The sequence below is a fragment of the Musca domestica genome, unplaced genomic scaffold (assembly GCF_030504385.1).
Source record: "Musca domestica strain aabys unplaced genomic scaffold, Musca_domestica.polishedcontigs.V.1.1 43, whole genome shotgun sequence".
Classification (NCBI taxonomy): domain Eukaryota; kingdom Metazoa; phylum Arthropoda; class Insecta; order Diptera; family Muscidae; genus Musca; species Musca domestica.
In genome coordinates this window covers 2,882,583-2,909,191 of record NW_026712332.1, presented here as the reverse complement: position 1 = coordinate 2,909,191, position 26,609 = coordinate 2,882,583, and the positions used below count along the sequence as shown (strand labels likewise).

Here is a 26,609-nt window from a genome sequence, read left to right as displayed (position 1 = left end):
CAAAGTGGTGTAGGGTATCATAAAGTCGGCCCCGCCCGATTTTAAGACTTTCTTTACTGGTTTTCCTCATACTGTAGACCTTAGTTGATGTTTCTTAATATATTTTGTTACTTTTTCTATCAGTTTCGTGTAACCATTTCTTACTTCCTCGATGTTGGATTTTTTTTTTTTTTGCAAAACTGTTATAAGGAAACTTTAAAGAAAACGAAATCGGCGGAAGAAACCAACAGAGATCCCTCTCACACATACAATCACACCACCGTGTTATGCCTGGCCAATAAAAATGTTTGCCAAAGTAAAATTTGTTTTGCAAAAGAAACAAAAAAAATGGAAAGAACATCAAGCGGAAAAAACTTTTTAATTAACGCGAAGTTTGTGAATTTATGCAACACTACCGAAACTTAACAACACATTAAAGTTAATTCTCAAATTGCATGTAAGACGATAATTGCCAGGTTGCGTTCAAAACCCGTTTTCAATGCATTTGAAAAAACAAGGCACAGAGGCTATTAAAAGGCGTAGATATGCGAATACAAATAAATACAAATTGCGTTATTTGATTTCGTTGGTAAAACTGAAAATGCAAAACGGTATTGAATTCATTAGTATTAATTTGCAAGTGGAAAAGGAGCAAAATTGAATTTTAATTATGATTAACAAATAGTTGTACGAGTATTTGTTGAAATACTGTTATCAAATATACTGTAAGGGTTCATTTGAAATGCAAAATGAAAGTGTTCGAAGTGTATACTCTCTTCAATTTATTTTTCCATGGTAATCTCATTTAATAAACCAAATTTCCTAGGAAACGAAACCCATTATTGAAATAAAAATTTGTGCAATATAAGTTTTTAAATGGTCAAACGCCATTGTGAATTTTCCACTGCATAATTTTGCTGTGTAAATATACGAGTTTTAAATCCTTCACCTCCATGGGGGGTATATTTAATTTTTCATTCCGTTTGTAACACCTCGACATATACATTTTAAACCCCACGAAGTATACATATTCTTGATGAGCATAAAATTATATGTCGATTTAGCAATGTCTGTTCGTCTGTCCGTTGCAATTACTCTAGCTTCCGAACGAATTGAAGTATGTTCATAAAATTTTACTCAAATTTCGTATTTGAGGTCCGTAACGGGTACTTCAGCCGTGAAATAAAAATTGTCTATGTAGTTCCACGTTTTCGTACAGAACCCCAAATAATGTTAACACCCTGTATTCGGTATTTTTAAGATTTTAATAGAATTTTAAACCGATTCATTTTTTTGTTTTGAAAATTTCCAATTTTTTTCCATATTGTAGAGGGTATTCAAAGTTCGGCCCGGCCGAACTTGCTGTTTTTTTTTTGCTTTTTTAATTAAATTCCATTGGTAAATTTGGCAGTATATTAAAAAATCAGTGAGGAACATTGTATGAGAGCTATATCTATATCTATATCTAAGTAAGCTATCTCCGATGGAAAGTGTGGCCAAAAAATACTGAATATCTGCAGGTACAACTATATGGGAGTTATATGAAATCGTGGACCCATTAAACCCATTAAAAACTGTAAATACCAGATTCAAAAAATTTCTTGAAAAATATAGGTAAAATGATCAATCTATATATACAATGTTTTGCTATCGGATCTAGAACCCAGTACAAACTACAATCACCAAACTTCTAACAAATTCGTTAAAAATGTGGCTCAATCTTCAAAATACCAAATATCCGAAGATACCGTTATATGCGTGCAATAGTAAAACGTGGACCTATTCAGACCATTATCAGCTACCAGAGGTAAAACCAAACTTGAAGCAATTTAAAAGTATTGGCAGGTACTGTTATATGAGGCTTAAAGAAAGCGTGCACCGAAATTCCGTTTGTACAACATCTGAGAACTGTCCACATATGTCTATATAGGTACGATTTTTCGTGTAGTCCACATATAACAGTACTGCCAGATATTCGGTATTTTCATGATTTGTTTCACACTTTCCACCGAAATTGTTTCAAATTTTTGTAATTGGGTTTCGTAATGAACTACCTTCTATGACTGGAATTTTCCTGAGCATATAGCCTCCATATAGTAATGGTACCTTACTGACCTATTGGGGATGGAACGAGAAGTAGTGCGCAATATTTTCCATACTTGGTACTGTTTTTTTTAACATTGTTAAACTAATGGAAAGGTATTATTGTCACAATTGCTATAATATAGGCAAGAATATTGAGATGAGCGAAGTTTGAAGAAATCTATTCTATTGATTCACATTTTGCGTAAAAATTCGATCACGAATGATTGAAAATACGATCTTCTCATTTTTCACTCATTTTGCCGGTTGTGCGTGGGTAAACAATTGTGCTTAGTCTATAGCAATGCTGAGCTAGAAGGTGTTCTAGTGCAAGTGGCCAATTTCTCATAGTTTTTGTTAAACAACCAACCAACCAACCAACCAACCAACCAATCAATGTCTATGTATTATATATTTAATTCATTAAAAATTAGCTTTAACAACAATTTTAGACAACATTCGTGTTAAAAAGGTTGAAATAAATTGTAAAATATTATGAAAAGTTCTATTTTAATTTTTTCTTAAACAATCTCTTTATACGAATTTGCTCAGCTCTGATCTATAGTGATACATGTAACTACTGGAAGAATCTGTAAACTAAAGCAAAATTCCCTAAATCTGGCTGAATTAATTTTAGTAGTTTCATCAAGTCAATGGTCCGTAGAAAGAGCATTAAATGTACTTTCCTACAATTGTAACCACACAGCTCACAAGATTAAACAGTGCCAATGATTAATGTATTAATTGCGAAGTTGAATAACAATATAATGAAAAATGTTTAAATGTTTTTTTTTTTTAATTTCTTTTATATTCGTTTCTTCGGCTTGAGGACATTCGATTCTTCATTATACACCTACACCACACAATGGTGAGGGGATTATGTCTGTAAAGTAGAATAGAGACCAATCTCCCTCTTCGATTGTCAACTCTATCCCTTTTTCTGTGAGAAAAGAAACACGACCGCTTCGTTAGGGTGCTATTACAATTCTAATTTTATTATGAAAATATTTTTCTTAAGTACTACTGAAACTAATCTAACTTAACCTAGTAGCAGCCACACAATTATTCTTATCTATTCTATTATTGAATAGAGAACATTGCAGGGCTACTTGTCATTTCATTCAAGTGGTCTTGTGCATCTACTGAACGCATCGATATCTGTGTGTGTGGGTCATAACCTTTATTATCTCTCACATTATCGTATGCGTCAGCGCACAAGATCACCGAATTCTTCACATGTGATATTTTATGGCGGCTGGGAAATATTTAATTTTAGAACATTTATTTTTTATTGCTACATTTTCCCAGCGCCTCAATCGCACTCAAGTATGTACAAAGTATTTTGTACAATGTCTTTGTACATTTGTTTGTAACATGGAGAAGGAAGCGGTATATACCCATATTTACTTTTGAAGATCACTTTGTGAGTCGATTTATGCCTGTCAGTCCATCTGTCCATGTTTTCTTGTGAACAAAATTCAGGTCGCATTTATTATCCGATTGATATGAAAATGTTCAAACAATATTTATTTGGCCCAAGTACGAACCCTATTGAAATTGGTGGTAATCGGATCAGATTTGGATATAGGTCCGATTTCGGTTTAATTGTGAACCATGTGGCCAATATCAGTCCAAGTGACCTGAATTTTGGTACATCCGACCGAATTCAGTCCAGAAGCAAGTACATCGAATTCGGAGGAAATTGCTTAAGATATACAGGGCTGTCACAGAAACCATGTCGGTTTTGCTTATTGTCGTTTTTGTAAACCAATGTTGGTTTCATTTGGTGTCATGAAACCAAGTTGGTTTTGTCAATTTCGAATGTAAATAAAACCAATGTTCGAAACAGCTGTTGTTGCTTACATGTGTTGTTTGTTAATTTGTCATTGAAATATCAGTAAAAGTAAAGTAAATAAAAAAGGAATAAGTCGCTATAAATAAAGTAGTTTATAGTCCTATAAATATCCTTTAAAAAATCTTTAAAAAATCCACGTTTATAGTCTTTTAAATATCCTTTAAAAAATCTTTAAAAAATCCACGTTTATAGTCTTTTAAATATCCTTTAAAAAATCTTTAAAAAATCCACGTTTATAGTCCTTTAAATATCCTTTAAAACATCTTTAAAAAATCCACGTTTATAGTCCTTTAAATATCCTTTAAAAAATCTTTAAAAAATCCACGTTTATAGTCCTTTAAATATCCTTTAAAAAATCTTTAAAAAATCCACGTTTATAGTCCTTTAAATATCCTTTAAAAAATCTTTAAAAAATCCACGTCTATAGTCCTTTAAATATCCTTTAAAAAATCCACGTTTATAGTCCTTTAAATATCCTTTAAAAAATCTTAAAAAAATCCACGTTTATAGTCCTTTAAATATCCTTTAAAAAATCTTTAAAAAATCCACGTTTATAGTCCTTTAAATATCCTTTAAAAAATCTTTAAAAAATCCACGTTTATAGTCCTTTAAATATCCTTTAAAAAATCTTTAAAAAATCCACGTTTATAGTCCTTTAAATATCCTTTAAAAATTCTATAAAAAATCCACGTTTACAGTCCTTTAAAAATCCTTTAAAAAATCCAAGTTTCTAGTCCTTTGAAAACTGTTTAAAAATTCCAAGTTTCTAGTCCTTTGAAAACTGTTTAAAATTCCACATTTTTAGTCCTTTGAATATCCCTTAAAAATTGTTAAAAAAATCCACGTTTATAGTCCTTTAAAAATTCTTTAAAAAATCCACGTTTATGGTCCTTTAAATATCCTTTAAAAATTCTTTAAAAAATCCACGTTAATAGTCCTTTAAAAATTCTTTAAAAAATCCACATTTTTAGTTCTTTGAATATCCTTTAAAAATTGTTTAAAAAATCCAAAGCAAATGAAAATTGAGAGCTCTAAGCAACTCTAAGGTTTATTTCCAATAACAAAACCAATAACATTGGCTTCTGTTTAACTTAGAATTGCAAATTGCCAAACGATCCAGAGAGCCTACGTTCGCTTAGTACGGACCGTAGAGAGATGCATTCTTGGACTAAAAGGTTGCCTGCAACTTCCCCTTGGAGCCTACGTTCACTTGGCTCGGGCCGTAGGGAGAAAGCCTTCCCAGTCTGAAGATTTTCCCTACAACTCTCCTTGGGGCCTACGTTCGCACAGCTCGGACCGTAGGCAGCTTTTCCAAGTCATTTCTCTACAACTCTCTCTGGGTACTCTCTCAGCCCGTGTTGCTGTTAGAGATTTCCTGGAAGCCTCGATGCATTGGGACTTTGCATTCATAGTGACTCTATTGCTAGCTACGGAGCTAACCGCATAACAAAGGTAATCTGTCGACTCGGGTTGACAAACTCTCACAACGTCTCAATAAACGGTCATTTATATTATATTTAATACTAATCCTTATTTGGTTTTATTTATTTATTTTTATTTCTATACGGTCACGGTTTGTATGCCTGAGAGAACATCAGCGTCTCGTAGGAAGAGAAACAGCTTCTATGACAACCAAAACCGATAAAATTCTAATTCGAAAATAAAACCGATAACATTGATTTTTATGACACCAAATCATTTTTTCTTGTCGTTTTTAAAACCAATAGTGACAAAATTGGTTTCTATGGCAGCCCTGATAGCCATAGCTCCCATATATATGTTTCATCCGATTTTGTGTTTAAGTCCCTCAAATTCGTAGAATGCACTATACAAGAATAATATTTGGTGCTAGATATCAGATACAGCCAAGAAATTATGTTTTCAATTTTATAAAGATTAGTTCATATTTGGATATGGTTCCCATATATACCATTATCCGATTTCAGGTTTGTTGTACACCAAATGGCTAATATTAGCCCAAATAGAGTCAATTTTTGCACTTCCTACCGAATTTAGCCTAGAAGCAAGTATTTCAAACTAGCTGGGCCGGTCCCCGTTTGCCGGCCCGTAGTTTTTGTCTATTATGCATATTTGTCAAAGCATAATTATTCAAAGATATGAATATTATAAATGTTCACGTACTGGTCGATTAGTTTTTAATTTTTAGTCAAATGAGCAGTAATTTGGAATTTACTGTACTTTGTAAAACTTATAATTGAGGGCTAATTGATTTAAGAATAGGCAAAGTTTATTACTTTTTTAAACCCATTAGAACAACATATTGTGCATTAGTGTCCTCATAAGTCGCCCTAACTATGTCGGTCTGTTTGTCCGCCAAAAGGTGGACTTGAGGGGGTCTATTATATGGAGAAAATTCTAAATTTGTAGATATGTTGAAATTTTTGTGTAAGATTTTTACCCCCAAATACACATTTTTAGCCAAATCCTTTGAAATATGGTAAAATGCGAAACATCGACCTACATTGAAAACTTTCTTCACCCCTTATAATCCAAGATCACAAATAGAGGCCAAATCGAAAATATAGCAGAACAACATAGCATGTCAAACCGAAAAAAATCACGTTATTTAAATAAGTAAAAATAGTTTTATCCACCTCATAATTGTGGTCAGACTGATTTCAGAATAGTCAAATGTAATTACTATTTTACACCCATTACCGTAATATGGGAACTAATTTTATTTGTCATTTAAATTGTAAATTGGAGACCCCATAAAGTCCATATTTTTCATCATAGTATAATTCATTCATTCAACAAATTCAACAAAGATTCGATCCCGTGCTACTTTCTTATATTTGTAATTTGTTCATGTTTTCACAATTTATTTCATATAGATGTATATCCCTAATCTACGTTCCCAACCAATATTCTTTTGGGGGTTACAAATTCAATAGAATACAAATTTTTCTTTTCTTACCACATATTAGATGTGAAAGTGGACTTGGGGATACTCCAATGTGGGGACTTTACATGAATAAATTTATATGTGGCAATTATCTGTACGATGGTTCTTTACCCCAGGGTAGCATAAATACAATTTTTTAGTGGTCAAGACCAATATGGGCCCTACTCCGAAAATCTTATGCGAAGAGGGCCAAAAATAGAAGAAAGTGGCGAAGACTCCAAAAATGGCTTAAATCATACGATGGTTATTTATGATCGATATCATGACCTGCAAAAGCGATTTAAGGTATCTTAAATGTTCAGGAAGAATTTTTGGAAGAATAGAAATCCTTTTCTAACTAAAAGTCCCATTCGCTCTACTATTTTGCACCCTTTATATTTGGTATTTTACTGATTGTACTCCCAAAAATTTTTGCATTTTGAGCTCTCATTGGACGGATTATTGTCACATGAAAGAAGTAGGGCCACGCTTTGAAATAAGCCCCATCAGTCTTTTTCGGTCATTTTTATTTGTTTAAATGTCTGCGCATCTTCCAGCTGAAGCACGATGTAGGCCCTGGAGTTGAAAGGTAGATGTCAGTTACCATCGTATTTCGCACTTATTTCATTTTTTTTTTGTGAAAAATTGTATATAGTGAAAAATAATTCTTTATTTTGTTCACAAAAAATCCACTGAATTCAATATGATAATACAAATAGAAAAAATGACAAAAGAATAACAAATTGAAAAAATCTTCAACTTGTTCGCTGATTTTTTACAGCAACTGTTTAAAGATCCTTACAAAGTTTGTCAATAGAATGTACTTTTGTTTTAAAATTCAATTCCATTGGAAATTTTCTTCAATATTTTCCCGTTTTGAGAATTGTTGCAATGAGATCTCTTTTTTTGGGATTTTTTTAACGATTTTGAAAAAGTAATTATCTTTTAACTTTAGTGTGACCGCATTAAATTATTTCGGTATCATCTATTCCGTTTCGCCACCACATAATTCGGTACTACACTTCCATGTAACCCGCCATCAATTTCAGTTCTCAAGAAATCAAGTCAATTAAATAAATTGGTATAAATATTCGAATTCAAAAATAAAATATAAAAAACACTACAAATGTACATTAGAAAAAAGTAAGTCAAAATGGAAAAAATCATGCAAAATAAAACATTACTATTGTAAATTTCAAAAGTCAAAATGAAAATGTTAACATATCACATATATTTTACGCGATTTTTTTTGGATATTATCCTTTTCGGATAAGAGACAATTCCGAATTTGTATGAATCATTAAAATCAGTTCAGCGGTTCTTAAGTTATAAGCGTAGTAACTAACACAACTTTCATTTATATATATAGATTTGCTCCCATGTATATGTTTCAACCGATTTTGTGCCTAAATCTCTCACTTTCGAAATATGCACTCTACAATAATGATATTTTGTACAAGATATCTCATAGAGCTCAGAAATGCCCAATATAAACCTTTTTTACGAGAGCTCTACTAAATGTGCATAGTGGTGTAGTCGGCCCCGCTCGACTTTTGACCTTTCATTTGACCTAAAGCTAATCCTAATGATATGATGTGCTAAGGATAAAAGTCGGAAATTGATCTTATATTTTACTGGAGTTATTATTAATCAATAATTTGACCTTTTGTTTCGGAAACAGTAGAAGGAGTGTGTTAATATTTTCTATTTTCGCACCTGATCCAAGATTACACCAAATTGGTTACTCCCTTCGGTCGAACAGAAAAGAGGACTGGCTGGTGGACATGACCAGATATATTTCAAATGACCTGAAACGAGTTTGACCAAGGATACCTGGGATCTATAACCATTTTTCGTTTCATATTTCGTTTGTTTATAAAATCTCTGTGACCATAAAGCTATGAATAAAAAACAGAAATCGGTTCACATAGATCCCTTTGATGATGATCCGTTCGATTTAAGATCTTTAAAAAGTTTTGGAAATGACAATTTGATATTTGGGTAGATATTTGTATAGAAAATATTGAAATCGATTTACATGTTGGTTCCGACCGATCCAAGGTATTTGTTGCGGTTGTCGATTAGTTTTAAAGCATTTATATTTATAATTCGACCAGGGTTGAGAAGTCGGAGTCTTATCAAAAATGGCTTGACTCCCCAGTCCTGATTTGGGCTTCTCAGCATTTTTTTCAAAAAAAAAAAAAAAAAAAAAAATCTCAATACAGGTCCAGTATATATGATGCAGTCGGTATTTACAGTTATATTATAGCTGCACATAGTTCCCAATGTGTTAATTTACTCATGCTGGAGGTTATCCTAAATTCAACAAATAAGTATAAAAATCGTTCTATTCTTAGTACACAAGATAGAAATTAAAATTTTTACAATTTTCTCAAGACCAAAAATAATAAACCAATGCATTCAATCATTTCTTCAAAAAAACATCTTCAGTGATAGTCTCTGGACGGGATCATGAAAAAAACCTTATTTGTTAAAAAAGAATTGGTTAGAATTTTTCTAAAATTTACAGCCTTATTTTATGAAAATAGTTACTTTCACTCGAATCGTTTGTATTCATACGTATTCGTTTTAAATTTTGGTGTCTGTAAAAATTGTGAAAGTTTTCGTTAATTTCCAAAAGGCTTTGATATTTTGTTAATTTTGTAATTTAATTCCATTAGAAGTAGTGCTGTTGTGGCAACTCAAATGAATTCACAATTGATCAAAAAATTTTAAAATAAAATTTAAAATTGTCAAGCAAACATTTGAGGAATATGGACCTGTAAAATGCGACAGACTAAAGTTGATGTGTTTAAATAATTATTAAGTAATTCACTATTTCAAGAAACTACTTATACAACATACCTTGAACGTGATATTTTCTGAAAGGTAGTTTGGAAGACCATACACTTATTCAAACCCGCAGATATGTATTGTTGTTCAGCGCTTTGTAAGTGCTTGCCGCATTTTCTTATTTTTTTCTTTGTTTGCTGACCGTAGATTCGATCACCAGAACGAGATGGCCTATACCGGGAGATCATCAAAATTAAATTCATAGTGTTGATACTGACTATATAATTATTGAACTGATAAAATAATAAAATAACTAAAATTGCATTGAAGACACTTCCGGCCCCCATCCTGATGTTGTCAGCAGAACAAAAATTCAATAGTTTTAAGAAAAATATATTTTTTATTTACAAAATATATGTGAAATCAATGTAAATTTAAATCTCAATCTCCTACCCAGATACATGCATAAAATTACATTCTAGAATATTCTATGAAGAAAGCAGAACTATAAATTCAAGTGTCCAGCTATTTTGGTATTACGTCAGAATGGCCATTTTTATGTACACATACATATACACATGTCTCTACATCTATATTGAAAGTCCGCAACCTGTAAACAGCATGCGAATTGGAAAACAGAGGAGCCGCACAACAAAATACAAAACATTTTTGGAATATCTCCTCCATGTTGAATTGATCCCTTTTCTGGACACGGCTCTGGGAGTCCGTGTCACATGTCAAGGATATTACGAAAATCCCTCCAACATTTTTTCCTTCTCTGGTGTAACATTTCACAGACAGCCAAAGTGTGGTTTACATTGTAATCGAAGAAGACATCAACATTTAAACCCAAACTGAATAAAATTCACAAAAAATCTCTCTGTCACACACACACACATACAAATACAAACTGTAATATATCCCGCTGAAACTACCATCGATTGCAGTCGTATTTTTAATACCCTATTTCCAAATATTCGAATGACTGCCACCATAGGATGTAGGACTTGCAACATTTCCCTGCGACCAGATTTGGAGGACACACACAAGGCATGAAATGGTCGTCATAAATATTTAATGTTGCAATTGTCGGACATTCAGAATCAAATTGAAAGTTGTTCATCTCGGTTCACACCATTTGCGTCGTAAATGTAAGAACTAATGTTTCTATGTTACTTAAGGACTGCTTCAAAAAACATTGAATTTTTATGGTGAAATGAAGATTTGGTAACAATCTTTCGGAATGGTTTTTATGGTCAATCGAAGCTGAAAGAGAAACAAACTACATGGAATGGCTGTAAAACACACATATGTACATCAGTATATGTGGATACATAAACAAGTTGGACTTATTTTCCAATTTTGAACTCTCCCGTTGTTAGTGTGTGTTTTTTTAACACCTATCGTGTGTTAAAAAACACACATACACAGAAACTACCAATACAGTAGTGAAGCAAATTGTTCTATTTTCAAAGGTTGCATATTTGTGTTTCATAATCAGACATGCCGGGTAAAATTAAACCAAGTTTAAATATATCGTTCAAGTGGTCAAAAGGCCTGTACACTCGGCCTGTTGCAAATTTGGCCTAAATAGAATATTTTTTTGAACCGATATATATATATATATATATATATATATATATATATATATATATATATATATATATATATATAAAGCGATATGGCTCAGGTTCAAAGCGATATGGCTCAGTCACTTTTACCTAAAGATATATTCTCTCAGCCAATATTCGATTATATAAATATATTTCATCTTATGTTATGATTATTCAAATTGATGACCCTCTAAGGAGTAGATTCCGAGAAATGGGCCAATATTGTTCATTTCGTATCGGAACTAAATAAATATGATATAAATATTGTAACGCGCCTGATTTGGACTATATCGACAACTTCGTTCTTTTTATATGCGATATGTGATAATTTTTAGAAAGTGTTAAAATGTGCGAGACTTGTCTGATATAGTCGACCGAAGTATTCCATTTGCATAGTTCATCTAATACAGATAAAAATATTGGCATCGGCAAAACTAAAAGAAAATACAAAATGCGAAATTATAAATTCCAAATTCATTTCAGGTTTCTGGTTGAGATAAATATTTAGATATAGCAACTTGTAAAGAATCGCTGACTTGTTTCGCAAGTTATGACAGATAACAAGTAAAAAAAACATTTACTTCGGCCGGGACGAACTTTTAATACCCTCCACCTTAGGGTAAAGGAAACATTAGAACCCATTGAGACCCACAAATACCGATTTTTAGTCATATTCGTGGGAAAATGTGGCAAAAATCATCAAAATATGGAATATCGGAAGGTACCGCAATGTGGTGCTATACAAAAACGTGAACCTATACATACAATGTTTCGCCACCGCAGCCGGAATCCATTATGACTAACAAACACCAATTTTTGGACAAATCCGTTAAAAAATGTGACAAAAACCATTGAAATACCGAATGTCGGGAGGTACCGCTATATGGGGACTATACCAAAGCGTGGACCCATACATACAATTATGTATGTACCATTATGAACCTACACATACCAATTTCCAGACAAATCCGTGAAAAAATGTAGCAAAGATCATCAAAACACCAAATATCGGGAGGTACCATTATATGGTAACCATTATATGGTAACTTTAACAAAATGTGGACCGATATATCTTTTTTTCAATACCAACCATCCTAGACACAAATTGTTCTTCTAAATTTTGACGCTCTACGTCTGACGAATAGTCCGATCTTTACCATAGTCTTAACAGATCTTGTGTTGATTGAAATATTGAGATGTGCCGAATGGAATTGGATGTTAATTTCGCTGTTCAGAATGGAATTGGATGATAATTTCGCTGTTTATGAGCTTCATGGACATACAAAATTTTGACCTTTTGTGGGAGAGGTACCAGAAGGAGTGAACCGATATATTCCATCTTCACAGCAGATCTTGTGTTAGTAACAATAATGGAATGTCTGTAATATGAAGAGAATCGGATACTTATTTCGAATTTAATCATTGTTTTGGTTTTTCAACACTTTGACCCTTTGTGTGGGAGGTACCAGAAGAAATGGTCCGATCTCTACCAGTTCTTGTATTGATAGAAATAATGAAATGCCTAATTCTTAATGGAATCGGATGTTAATTTCGCGTTTTTTTGAATATTCAAAATTTTGTATCAGAAGGAGGGGACACCAGACCATCTATGTCTATTCATTGTCTATTGTCTATTTTGAAGACAACCGGACTCTTACATCACATTTTATAAGAGTTATAATTTTCCCAATTCCAAATGTTGACCCTTTGTGGGGGAGGTACCTGATGGAGTGGAAAGATATTGCCCATTTTCGCAATGACGTAGCACTGATTGAAATGTTAAGATTTGCAAAGTTAGAGCAAAATCCTTTCTCTTTCTGTGCAGTAAAATATTTTTTTAGTACAAGACGGAGTGGATAATAATAATACGATGTACCAAGTTTGGACCAAATAGGGTACTACCTTCGAGTGTTAGACACGTTTTGGCCATATCAAATGATATATACCCTTAAGTGAAGTATGAAGTAAATCGGATTTTAATCAGACCTATGAACGGACGGACGGACTTGTCTTAAGACTGATGATTTCGATATTCTTTCTTTAATAACAAAAATTGATAATGTAGTCTTATTATCAAAACAAAAAAAAAATATGTTGATCTAAGAAATTATTGCGACAATTATGTTATCGGATGAAACGCGAACTTACCCTCAAATAATATCGATAATATTCAGTGTAGCTTGCATGTGTTATCTGTTATCCCCCGTAGGTTAATTTTTTAAATGTAACCGTACAGATTATATCTAACAGCCAGATCTTTTCCATCCCTCCCCCAAGCCTTTCAATCACATTTTCATCGAAATCGGCTGCACTTTTTAGATCAAGCTCTCAACATGAAATTCTTTTATAAAACTGCCCAAATTTATGTGGTTGATTATCGAGAGTTTTCATCTGAGGCTGGAATAAGCCCGATCGCAACCAGAGTCACCAGGTGTTGAACTTCCATTCATTATTGTTTTATTTTGGTATGAGGAACATGCTTTTGGACTTATTAAGAGGTAAATTGTTTGTTTTAACATGTTATTGACAATTATGTGGTGGGCTCGATGTAGTCAATGGTCGGTTTACTCGGTTATCTTAGCAAATTAAGATTTTTTTTGTCTTCCGCACGGGGTTGGACGACTGTTACCATAAAGTTAATACTTTGTTCTAACTCCAACATACGCCGAACATTGGTGATGAAGTCTGAACCTTTAAGCCATCTAGCAATACAGAGTGTTTGATAATTATTTCTTCCTGTTGTAAATCTAAAGCCACAAAACTAATTCGATATGATATAAATTAATAATATTTAAAACTAGGCTACTGTTATGGGGAGGCTTTCCTATAAATATAAAATAACAAATTTAAGCTAGAATTTTGAAATGTTGATAAGACTGAGTTTTCTGAAATTCGAACTGAAAGGGTGCGGAAAGTACTTAAATGCACTAAATGTTTAATGCTTTGTACTGGATAAACAAATAAATAAGCTGGAATTTCGAATGAAAGTCATTGATTGAGTACAGGATGGATGTACCAAAGGTATTTTTGAAGTTCGAACTTTAAGGTAGCGAACAGTTCTAAAATAGTACTAAACTCCTAAAATGGTACCATTTGTTATTGTGTGAACGAATAGAACTAACGAATGAAGCTGGGATTTTGAAATTTTGTATTGGGTTGTTGGGTTTGTGAAAAAGATGTAGTTTTGGAAATGTTACAATTTGGCATTCGTTGAACAGATAGTGCTGGAAATCTCTAAATTCGGTATTAGGGTCGTTGTTCATGTGTAGCCTGGAGGTGGTTTCGGAAATCTGTGCTTCAATTGTATATAAAGTGGTATTAAATTAGTAATTGGTTGAATAGATGGAATCCCGAAAATTTATATTCAGGTCTTTGTAGGTATCCAGGGCTGAGATATTGACGAGGTTTTGGAAATGTGTGCTATAATTGCACGAAAAATACTAAATTGGGTATTGTGTGAAGGGATAGAGCTGAAATCCTGAAATTTTATATGAATGTCACTGCTGGTGCCAAAGGAGACTTTGATTTTGAACAATAATTGTACGTACTATAATTGAACAAAATAGCACTCAATTTGGCAAATTGGTGAAAGTTAAAGAGCTGAAACTTTAACATTTGAAATTATTATATTGATATTAATATTAAACGGAAACGGTCCTGAAATTTGATATGGATGTTGCTGCTGGAGCCTGTAGCTGAGAGAAGGAACTCGCTTTTTAAATTCTTATTCGTTTGATATGGTGGTGGTCAATTTTTATTATAAAAAGACGTTGAACTTTTGGCCAAAAAAATTTGATGTGGAAAAAAAAAATGTGGAAAGACTTAACTAATGCTAAGTTCACATGACACTTGATTCGCTCTCTATTCGTTGTTCGACCATTAATTATAAAATATCTTCTTAATTCCACACATAAAATTTGCTGAACGAACAAGGACTTTTTTCTTGGCTCCATTCAAAGCACTTACAGAACTAAGATGAAATATGTGTCATCCCTAATAAATGAGAGCATATATCGAAAAAGTAAATTATGATATTTAAAAATTCAAAATAGAAAAATTTTACGAAATTTTCAAGACTGCAAATTATGAATGAAAAATATAACGTTGAATGGCGTATGAACATTCAGACTAGAGTAAACTTTGTTTTCTTCCTCATTTGTAGTACGCCTTTTGTCCAAGAGTTGGAGTATTCGCAGAAAGCTGGAAACTAAAGAGGTACTATTTTCAATAATTTAGCATTCACAAAAAATGGATTCACAAGTTTCTTTCCAGCAAAAATAAAAAACAGAAATCACAAAAAATATATTAAAAACGTCAACATTATTAGAAAAGGATCAAAACATGAATGAATATTGAAAAATAATGATAAAATAGCACTTTAGATCATTCGTTTCGATAAAGAAAATAAATGAATGTGAAAAGTTATTACGGTGCATGAAGTTATTTTTGGAATTTTTTTCAAGAAATAATGAATAAATTGTGCATTTTTGGTATTAAAATGAAATTTAAAATGTAAATGGTAAACAACTCAACTAAATTGCCTCTACGAACCTTTCTTTTTTACTTAATAATCTTCCGTCTATCCTATCTCTAATTTTTGTTCGTATGGACCAAAGGTTTTACAGTAAAGCAGCTGCAGACTCATTGTAGCTGTGCTTCGCTAAACTAAAACAGACCAATTTTCAACTTATAATTGTAGATCCAAATATTCGTTTTAAAGAGTTTAACTACATTGTTATAAAGAATTTAAAGGAATCTGTTTCCCTTTAGTTTTCCCCAAAAATAAATCAGGTATATCTGTATTAAAAACTACGCTTCAACTGGAAAATCAGAAACTACACGATAGTTTCAAAACAGAAATTTGTAAAAAATCGGTATATAATGTGGAGAAATTCGAGCCGATCTAGGAAATTGTGATGTTTCGTCAGCTACTGATTGGAGCTGAACTAGGAATATGCACATGGTATTTCGCACAACATATTTGTAATTTCAAAAAAAAAAAAAATATATATATATACGGCTGAAATCGAGGCTCTCTCGCCAAAATTCTCTTACAATAATACTATAGAACTTAAAAAGTTGAAACTACGTGACATTATTGCGGAATTAAAGAAAATAATATGTCAAAAACATTCAAAAAACCTTCCGTTATAAAAGTTCTCATTTTTTAAGAACAAGAATATTTGTCGTAAACCCATATATATTTATGATCAACATAGAATTATAAGTCAATTTAACAATGTCCGTTCGCCTGTCTGCCTGTCCAAGATACAGTCCACAATTTTGCGAAATTTTGCACAATACTTTAAATTGTGTTTAGGACTGTTGGAGTTGAAAAAGAGGTATGTTGGTTTCCCTACAGCCCTCATATAACAACCGGTACGTCCCGATTTGTTAATTGTTTGTTAATTTTAAGCACATTTTTCACGATTTTTTTATAATTTTGTATTCACAGTTTGTAATGGGTTTTACCTACTGTCTCCAGGTTTTTCTATTTCCCCATAGTCGGTATTTTTACCATTTGGGCTACATTTTCTATTTTTGCTTAAAAATATATTTGTAGTTCATAATAGGTTCTACAACCGGTATCAAAACATTGTCCATATTTGTCCAAGATTTCTATATAACGGTACCCACTGATATTCGGGATATAGATGATCCTTGCAATATTTTTCCACCATTTGGTATTTAAAACTCGAATTAGACAAGAATACTTGTAGTAGAAAATTGTTCCCGTTTTGGTATGGCCCCTATACATAGGTTCCACGCACTGTATTGTGTTTTAAAACTTTAACTGTATTCTTCAACCGATGTCACTGTTATTTGCAGATTAAAGAGGAACACGTTTAAATCCACAAACTGTTATCGAAAAATATTTTTTGAGGGTACTGAAAAAAATTTCGGCCCGGCCAAATTTATGGTTTCTAATTTGTTATGTAATTTTATTAGAAATAAGGTTTTAGCAAAATGTTCAATCTGAAATTTGCTGTTTTAACAAGTTCTTTATTTGATATTTTTTTCACATATTTCTTTTAAAAGAATACAATTATTATATTTTTTCAACGAGTTAATTCCTTATAGTGGTAACGCATTTAGGCCTATCCACGTTTTCCAGCTGACTTGGTTTTAGTTAAATCTTTTTTTCCGTATTCTGAAGGCCGAACTTAATGCTTTCCACCCCACTAAAGTATTTGCTTCCACCTTCAATAGCCTACAATATTTGCATTGAAAGAAAAGTTTTTTTCAATATTTCACCCGATATTAGTTTTTCATTAGTAACTTTAATCAATTTATTATAATAACGAATTGTGTTCTTCAATAGTCGTTATAACAAATATTTTTATTTCATTGCCCCACTTCTTTGGTTTAAATTTAAATGAAATAAAAATTTCTACAAGTTTTCTAGTCATATACATAAAGTCGATTAGACATTTCAATTGGTTTTATGGTTTTGTTTACGAAAACAACTTTTAAAACTTGCAGACAAATAAAACTGGGCCAAATGGGAAATGGAAAAATGTATGAATTTCTGATGCCGGTAGCATCATTTCAAAACCATTCGTACTGAGGTCAGTTTTGTAAAATGGATATGTAATAACTCATAATTGTAATTATGTGATTGGAAAACTGGTTAAATGCTACTCATACATATTAGTTTAGTTTAGCTTAGGTTAGCTTTGGTTAGATGTGCAAGTGAATGTATTCAGAAATGTATGCATGTATGTGTTTTGATGAACCCTTAGTATTTTCTGGTGTTTAATAAAAACATTTGGAAAAGTTGTAGAAGTAATGCTAAATACTTCCACAGAAAAACGTGTTTGAAGGGAATAATAAGGATATTTCTGAATAGCTTAAGTCTTAGCATATTAATTCGATATTAGATGCAGTACTTCGATTTTCTCTCGGTAAAAATTTCCTACAAATAACAAAAACTAAAAAACAATTTTTACGAATTAAATTGAAATTCCTTCCATTAAATGTATTTACTTTTTATTATTTCAATTCTACATAGTGTCGTTTAGTTCCTCTGGCCTGCTCATTTGAAATACCAAGAATCTACGCTGGACAATTCGTATTACATATGCCTGTCCAGCAACGCCTTCAGACATTTCCATCTTTAAAATGTAATAAAAAAATACATCTTGGGTTATTTATGTAGGACAAGTAACGAACAAGTAAGGACCTTCTAAATACAATGTCCTGCAGCTCGGCATAGCCCTAACTTATCTTGCAAGTGCTAGTCCTTGTTATTGTTTGTTCTCTCCAACAACTGTAAAATGAAAACGAAATGTATGAATGAATGAAATGTTTTCTTTTTCTTCTACGCAGTACTGCTGCTGATGTTGCCTGTCTGTTTTGTTACGAAATACTGCATAAATGTTTACAAAGACTCATTGTTCTCGAAATAATGAAAATAAAACAAAAAGCGAACAACAAAGCCTAACACAAAATTTTAATTTTCCCCAACTTTGTTTCTGAAAACGAACGCCATGTCTGTACGAATTCCATTTTCCGTACTAAGCAAATTCACATTCATGTCAGGGTAATGGAGGTACACGGTTTTTTGTTTTTCGTTTGTATCGAATACTGAATGGAGGAGTTGAAGAGTTGCTGAATTTGTATTTACAAATTGTGTGAGGTGTTTTTAGAATTTTACGGAGAACTGCTTATATAAGTAAAGATTCATATGAGTATAAGTAAAGATTCAAAAATATTTATTAAACAATTTTAGGAAAAATATTTGCTAATGAAATTGTAACAGAATTATTGGCTAAACTTAGCTAAACAAATATAAAAAGAGTTTTGTTTCTTTATATTTTAGTATTATTTGTTTTGGATGAGGATTGGATGCTTATAATTTGGTTTCTTCACAAAAAAATGTTCTGGAAATGAATGAGAAAGAGGAGATTAATAGTTACTTATGAGAGAAGCATAACAAGTGGTGAGAGATGAAAATGCTTATAAGAGCGGTTGTAAGATTTAGAAGACTTTTTTCAAAAGAATTTAAATTTAATTAATTTCTTTGGTTCCTCTTCTATTGAGCTTACGATCTCTTCATTTGGGTAAAAAATGTATTTGGTCATAGGATTTTTTTTTTAATAATTCCTGGGGAGAATATCCCAGACAAAAAACCAGTAAGGAAAGTTCAAAAGTCGGACGGGGCCGACTATATGATACCCTACACCACTATGCATATTTAGTAGAGCTCTCGTAAAAAGGTTTATACAGGGCATTTCAGAGCTCTATGAGATATTTGGTACAAAATCAAAATCTATCTAATTCTATCGTGCATTTAACGAACTATAGCTATCTCTGAACCGGGTTTCTCCAAATTTTGCGTATTAGCTTCTAGACTGGTGATTTGGGCTGATATTGACCATTTAGTGCACATTTAACCCGAAATCGGATGAAGATATATATGAGAGCTATATCCAAATCTGAACCGATTTCGATAAAATTTAAAACAGCTATTCCTGTGCTCCATCTAATACCTGGTACCAAATATCACGGTTGTAGAGTGAGTATTACGAATGTATGGGACTAAAACTCTAAATCGGATGAAACATATATATGGTTGCTATATCTATATCTGAACTGATTTTCACTAAATTCTATATACTTGCTTCTAGGCTGAATTTGGTCCGATGTACTAAAATTCAGTCCATTTGGACTTATATTGGCCATTTGGTGCACAATTAACCCGAAATCGGATGAAGATATATATGGGAGCTATATCCAAATCTGAACCGATTTCGATAAAATTACAAACAGCTATTTCTGGGCTGCATCTTATATCTGGTACCAAATATCATTCTTGTGGAGTGCATATTACGAATGTGAAAGGCTTAAACACCAAATCGGATGAAAGATATATATGGGAGCAATAGCTATATCTGAACCGATTTTCTCCAAATTTGATATACTTGCTTCTAGGCCGAACTCGGTTGAGTGTGCCAAAATTCAGGTAATTTGGACTGATAGTGGACATTTGGTGCACATTTAACCCGAAATCGGATGAAGATATATATGGGAGCTATAGCTGTTTCTGAACCGATTTTCTCCAAATTTGTTGTATTTGCTTTAAGGCTAATCTCGGTCACATGTGCCAAAATTCGGGCCATTTGGGCTGATATTGGCCATTTGGTGGTCAATTAACCCGAAATCGGATGAAGATATATATGGGAGCTATATCCAAATCTGAACCGATTTCGATAAAATTTAAAACAGCTATTTCTGTGCTCCATCTAATACCTGGTACCAAATATCACGGTTGTGGAGTGCATAGTAGGAATGTGAGAGACTTAAAGATCAAATCGGATGAAAGATATATATGGGAGCTATAGCTATATCTGAACCGATTTTCTCCAAATTTGATATACTTGCTTCTAGGCCGAACTCGGTTGGGTGTGCCAAAATTCAGGTAATTTGGACTGATAGTGAATATTTGGTGGACATTTAACCCGAAATCGGATGAAGATATATATGGGAGCTATATCTAAATTTGATCCGATTCTCACCAATTTCAATAGGGTTCGTCCTTGGGCCAAAAAAATATTGTTTGGAAAATTTCATCTCAACCGGATAATAAATGCGACCTGCATTTTGTTCACAAGAATACATGGACAGATGGACGGACGGACGGACGGACAGACGGACTGACATGCATAAATCGACTATGAAGGTTCTCAAAAGTAACTATGGGTCTATCTGGTTTCCTTCTCCATGTTACAAACAAATGCACAAAGACATAATACCCTTACCACTATGTGGTGTAGGGTATAAAAAGGGAACTGATGAGGTGACTCTTACCGAAACCTAGGTATTCCCTGCCTTACCCCCTGGTAAACATTACCACCTTTCTTCACTAATAAACAAATATTGTTTTTATACAAACAACAATAATAAGATTAAGCCTGACTATTTGCAACAACAAAATACTATGGCATCCCGAACAAACATTGTTCTAAAATATATTGATTAAAATGTCAAATAAACCTATCCTATTTGGTAATAATTGTATCATCAATGGAACTAGGAATAAACAGTTGTTAAAAAAAAGTAAAAAGACATTAAGATTGGTCGGGCCGAACTTGTAATACCCTGCACCATAAGGTAAAGAAAAGATTTGTATATAAAATTATCTGGATTCCACCGTATTCCACTTTAAACAACAAACATAAGTAAGATCGGTAAGAAAAGTTTTCAATTAAGTGGCTGGAGCCGCTGTATGGGGGCCATACTAAAGGGGGAACCTATACAAGTAGACAATTTTATACTACAAGGATTGTTATCAATAGCTAGAATTTAATAACATATTCGTGGGAAATTTGACTAGGATCATCAAAATACCGAATGTCAGTGGGTACCGTTATATAGAACACGTTGACCAATGTGGACAATATTTTGACACCCTTGTAGAACTCATTATGAAGTACCTTCAAATGTGAGCTATAGGAAAACGTGAAACCAGATATTCAATAGTCTACCATCGAAGCTAAAACCCATTGCAAACTACAAATACCTAAAATAAAACCATTAAAATATGAAACCATGGACCTACATGTACAATCTTCTGCCACCGGATCTAGAACCCATTACGAGCTACAAATATCATTTTCTAGACAAAAATGTGAGCAAAAACCTAGATATTCAATGTTCTGCCACCGGAGCTAGAACACATTATGAACTAAAATACCAATTTTTAAACAAATCCGTGGATAAATGTGGCAAAAATATACCGAAAATCGGGAGGTACCATTACATGGGGGCTATACCAAAACGTGGACGGATATATCTCATTTTCAATACCAATTATCCTCTACACAAAACAAATTGTTGTGACAAATTTGAAACTCAACGTCAAAAAATCGAGATTTCAACAGGCAGACAGACGGCCATCGTTAAGTCGACTTAGAATTTTATGCTGATTATGAATATAAATACTTTATGGGGTCTACGACGAATATTTACCTTTTCAAAGTGGAGGGTATAAAAATTTCGGTTCGAGAAACAAATATACACCTAAAACCAAATAAAATATACGCCTTTGCTGGAACCTTTCTGTAAGATGGTTATCAACCCTCAACGTTGCCCAGATACAAATCGATTGGAAATAGGAAAACATCAGGATGTACCTTTATAAGAGCGCTACTCCAACAACAAAAAAAAAAAAATAAATAAATAAATAATAAAAATAAATAAATAAATAAATAAATAAATAAAACGTGGACAGATATGACCCATATTTTGTACAAATGATTCTACATGTAACCCATAGGCCTGTAACAAGTTTGAAAGCTCTGTCTTAAATTTGTCGAAGTATAGAACAAAATATTTAAAGCCCTTTGTTGAGGCTATATAAACAATGGGCCCTAAAAAGTTTGATCTGACTAACAGTGTACTATCACATCCTCTTAGGATTTCCCACCCCCTAGAACTTGACCCTAACATATTCGCACAGTGTAATTACTAAAAATGTTGACCCTGTATGGGACAGGTGCTGAAGGTATGGGTATTGTACATTTCATATCTGACTTAAATATCCTATAGACATTGGGATGTGGCAGATTCGGACCATATCGACTACTTCATCACCTTTATGTGAGATATGTATATGCAGCGTGAGATGAAACAACTGCAACCAACTTCAGACTGCTATCATTTCCAAGCCACTGGTCCGACAGCTGTGACAGCTCATTATATTGTTTACAAGCATACAAAAACATTTTGTTGAGAATTTTCGAGAAAAAAAGTTATTCGTTATGGAATTCAAGCTCGTATTAATCGACCGTGGCATCAGAATAAATGCCGAATATTATCGCGAAAATATTCTGGAGGGTGTATTAAAGCCTTGGGCGCGCAAACATTTTGGCCGCAGACTTTGTACATTCCAACAGGACTCAGCACTATCCCACTCGCCAACCAAGAATCTCCGATCCACAATCTACCAATCCGTTGGATTATTGTGGCAGGAGTATTTTGAAATGCAAAGTTAGCACTAAAAAATGCCAAAGTGTCGATCACCTCAAGCAATCGCTTCGCCGGGAATGGACCAAAATACCACAGAGCAACATTCGGCTAGCGTGTGGCGGTTTCGTTGGTCGTTTGAAGGCCATAATTCGTGCCAAAGTTGACCAATTCGAACAAATCTAAACTTATTCTAAAAGTTGATGCTAAAAATGTAAAAATTATAGCGTTTGACTTTGTTGCAATTTTTTGTTATCTCGCCTTGTATCAGAAAGAATAATTTCACCTTCCATAAGAATTATAATCGTTCAAAATATTAACTCTGTTTGTGGTACTAGAAGGATTGGGCCGATATGGCTCATCTCCAAAATCAATCTAAGTTTGGTAACAAAAATTTAAATGTACCATGTTTGGACCAATTTGTATATTTCCTTCGGAAATTATCGTGTGCACCAACCCGAAAGACAAACAGAAGAATGGACGGCCAAATTTTGTCCTTTGTGGCCACATGGTTTCGGGTTTAATAAATGACTAGATTCTTACTCGTATTTCAAAATTGGATCTAATAGTGTTAACATGTTTTTAATGCATATTAAAGTTAGGTTGCTTTGATCATTCAACATATCTTGCTTTAATACCAACATTGAGGATAGATATGCCCTCATAGATACGGCCATGCCCTAACCGACAAGGGCATGTAGTTTGGACCTATAAATATTAGCCAAATTTTTGTTCAATTATTTCTCGGACTTATAGCGAACGGCTTAAAATACATTTTCCACCACAAAATTGTCTATGGTTTTTATGTTTTGAAATGAAATTATTTCAAAACTAAAAGTGCTCGCAAGCTTCACTGCTAGTATCGATCACTACAAAACAGAGCTCGTCACCGCACTGTTTCTAGGATACTTTGTGTGATCACTGAGATCATCTATCTCTTTTGTATTGCAAAATCCAAGATTTTTTCAGATTTCGTTAATAAAACATACACGGAGTTACATTTAATGATTTTTGTAACTAAGTTTTTTTTTTGTGCTCAAAGCATGAATTAATCTGGCAAATTTTTTTTCAATTCGAGGGCAACGTTGCAAATGTGCTATCTGTATCGAAAAATGCAAACATTTTGATTTGGAAACATTTTACACTTTCATTCTTATTTTTTAAACAGGATAACTCCCGAGCGCTTCTGGCACAAAGCAGTGTGATTCAATTTTCTTGAAAAACTCATACTCTTTGAGTGCTGTCACTCGTGAGTATTTTTCACTCGATGATGTCGAAAGAAGAAGTACATACGCAGATGCCTTCTACGACCTCCCCACAAGTGATAAATATTTGGAATATTCATAAATCTCATAAAATTAATTTGGTATATCCGAATTAGGCTAAGTTTAAATTATGCCCTGTCAGCCTCTGATATGTGGAACACTCATATCGAAATAAGGAATGAATGGAGTACTTTAATACATCCAACAAACTAATACTTTCTCACTGTTTCATTTTCATGCAGATTCGTTGATACACACTTAAATTTAGAGATTATATACTAATATTAAGACTACCAACAGGGTTATTCTAACTCAAAACTAGTGATAACACCCCGCTGGTATCTTTAATCACCAATAATCAAGCGCAGCATTCAAGGTATAAATAGTGTGTGTTGAATGCGCCAGCTTCCACAGTCTGGCTAGCAGACGTGTTTCCATCCATTCAAATGAACAACATAATGACACGACCTTGAGCGACAGTTTCTTGTCAAATGAGTCAGTGAGCGAGTGTATGCGAAACACACAAATAAAACGTACAAATAAACCTAGCAAACAAAGAGCGTGTTTACAAAGCCGTACAAATAAAACAGACGAAACAAAGAATTGACATAGAGTCGTCCTTTGCATCCACACACACACACATAACTTTGTGTGCATGGAAATCTAGAAGATAGTGAGAAACCGCAAAACTAACACACATACACGATTCCTTCCAAAGGCATCTGCAGAATGTCAAAGGCTTGGGAAATAATAACAAATGCAGTATTACCGAACAGACAAAAACCTGGCAGCTCTATTCATTTGAAATCTCAGAATCTTGGAATAGAAAACAATTGTAAACAAAGAATTTACCACATTTAATTTTTGTTCTCTTTTAGATACAAAGGTGTCCATGTTGACTTATGTATGTATGTATGTACATACACACGTTGCATTAAATAGTGTTGAAATTTGTCGGGTCAATAATGCAAATGTTGTAGAGTATAAAAAAGAAAATCTCTTATTTGTTTAATCATTTTAAATAGAAATAAATTATTTTTCTTTGAAGGAAATTCTAAATTACGAAAGTGTCTACAAATCTGCAATGTCCATCAGACACAAATGGAATATCTCCATTGGAAGAAAGGATAGAATGGGTTGTACAAATATAGAGTTTTTAAGGCTACAAGCTACCATGAGGACAGCCCAAAACAAAGCAATATTTTTAAGAAATTAGTGACCTGTTTCAATCAAAATACTTATGTCCCTTCCAATTCAAAAAAAAAAAAAAAAACACACTTTGGCTTTCTTCAAAAAATTTTCTGTCATTTACTCGAATGGTTCTTTATACAAAAAGGGATTAAAAAAACTTTTTGAGTTTTTAAATGAAATAAAATCCACGGAATTATCACAAAAACTTAAATTACTTATCAGTACTTTAAAAAACATTTTCAACTTAGTAGTATATGAAGAGTATGAGGTCATGAACAGCTCCTAGAATGGCTAATATGGATTTGACAATTTTTTTCACAAGTTTTCTAGACCTAATTTCATTCAGCAGATTTCGGATATAAATAATCTCATTTGTCCCTGCAAATTACCATACTATGAAGGATATATTATGGTTGCCATATACATTTTAGACTTCACAAAGTATATATATTTTTGATCACCAGCATGTCGATTAAGCCATGTCTGTCTGTCACTCTAGCTCCCGAATGGAATGAATGCGTGGAAAAAATTGCAATCAAATATATTTTAGATCCGTAAAACTTTAGGTATTAAGGAGTAAAGAAAGGTCAATAGTCGGTCGGGGCTGAATTCGAATTCTGATTCGATTTAAAACAAATTTGACGGAGCCTTTTGCACCTCTAGTACCAAATAACATTGCTGTATAGTACATGATATGACTTCGATAAGAATTGTATTAAAAAATATTTATTGGAGCAATAGATATACCGGACCAAGTGCAACCAAATGAAAAAATTCGGTTGAATATGAACAAATCTATCCAATATGGTGGACAATAACAATAAAATAGGATGAAGATGTATATCGAAGGCATACAAAAATCTGAACCGATCTCGATAAAATTTGGCAGAGGTATTTTCGAGCTGTATCCGATGTCCGGTATCAAATATCATCTTTATAGAGAACATATTACGCGTGTG

The 26,609-nt window shown here is 33.0% G+C and overlaps 1 long non-coding RNA gene across 2 annotated transcripts in view; it reads left to right on the top strand.

The window, feature by feature from the left end:
- LOC131804400 (uncharacterized) overlaps positions 1 to 26,609 on the top strand; it is a 94,403-nt gene that overhangs the window by 24,495 nt on the left and 43,299 nt on the right. Inside the window, exons 3-4 of one of the 2 annotated variants that reach the window (XR_009343116.1) lie at positions 25,338 to 25,440; positions 25,508 to 25,692. The exons of the other annotated variant lie outside the window; for it this stretch is intronic. This is a non-coding gene — a long non-coding RNA (uncharacterized LOC131804400). Of the gene's footprint in view, positions 1 to 25,337; positions 25,441 to 25,507; positions 25,693 to 26,609 lie in introns of those variants that run through there. 2 annotated transcript variants of the gene reach the window in all.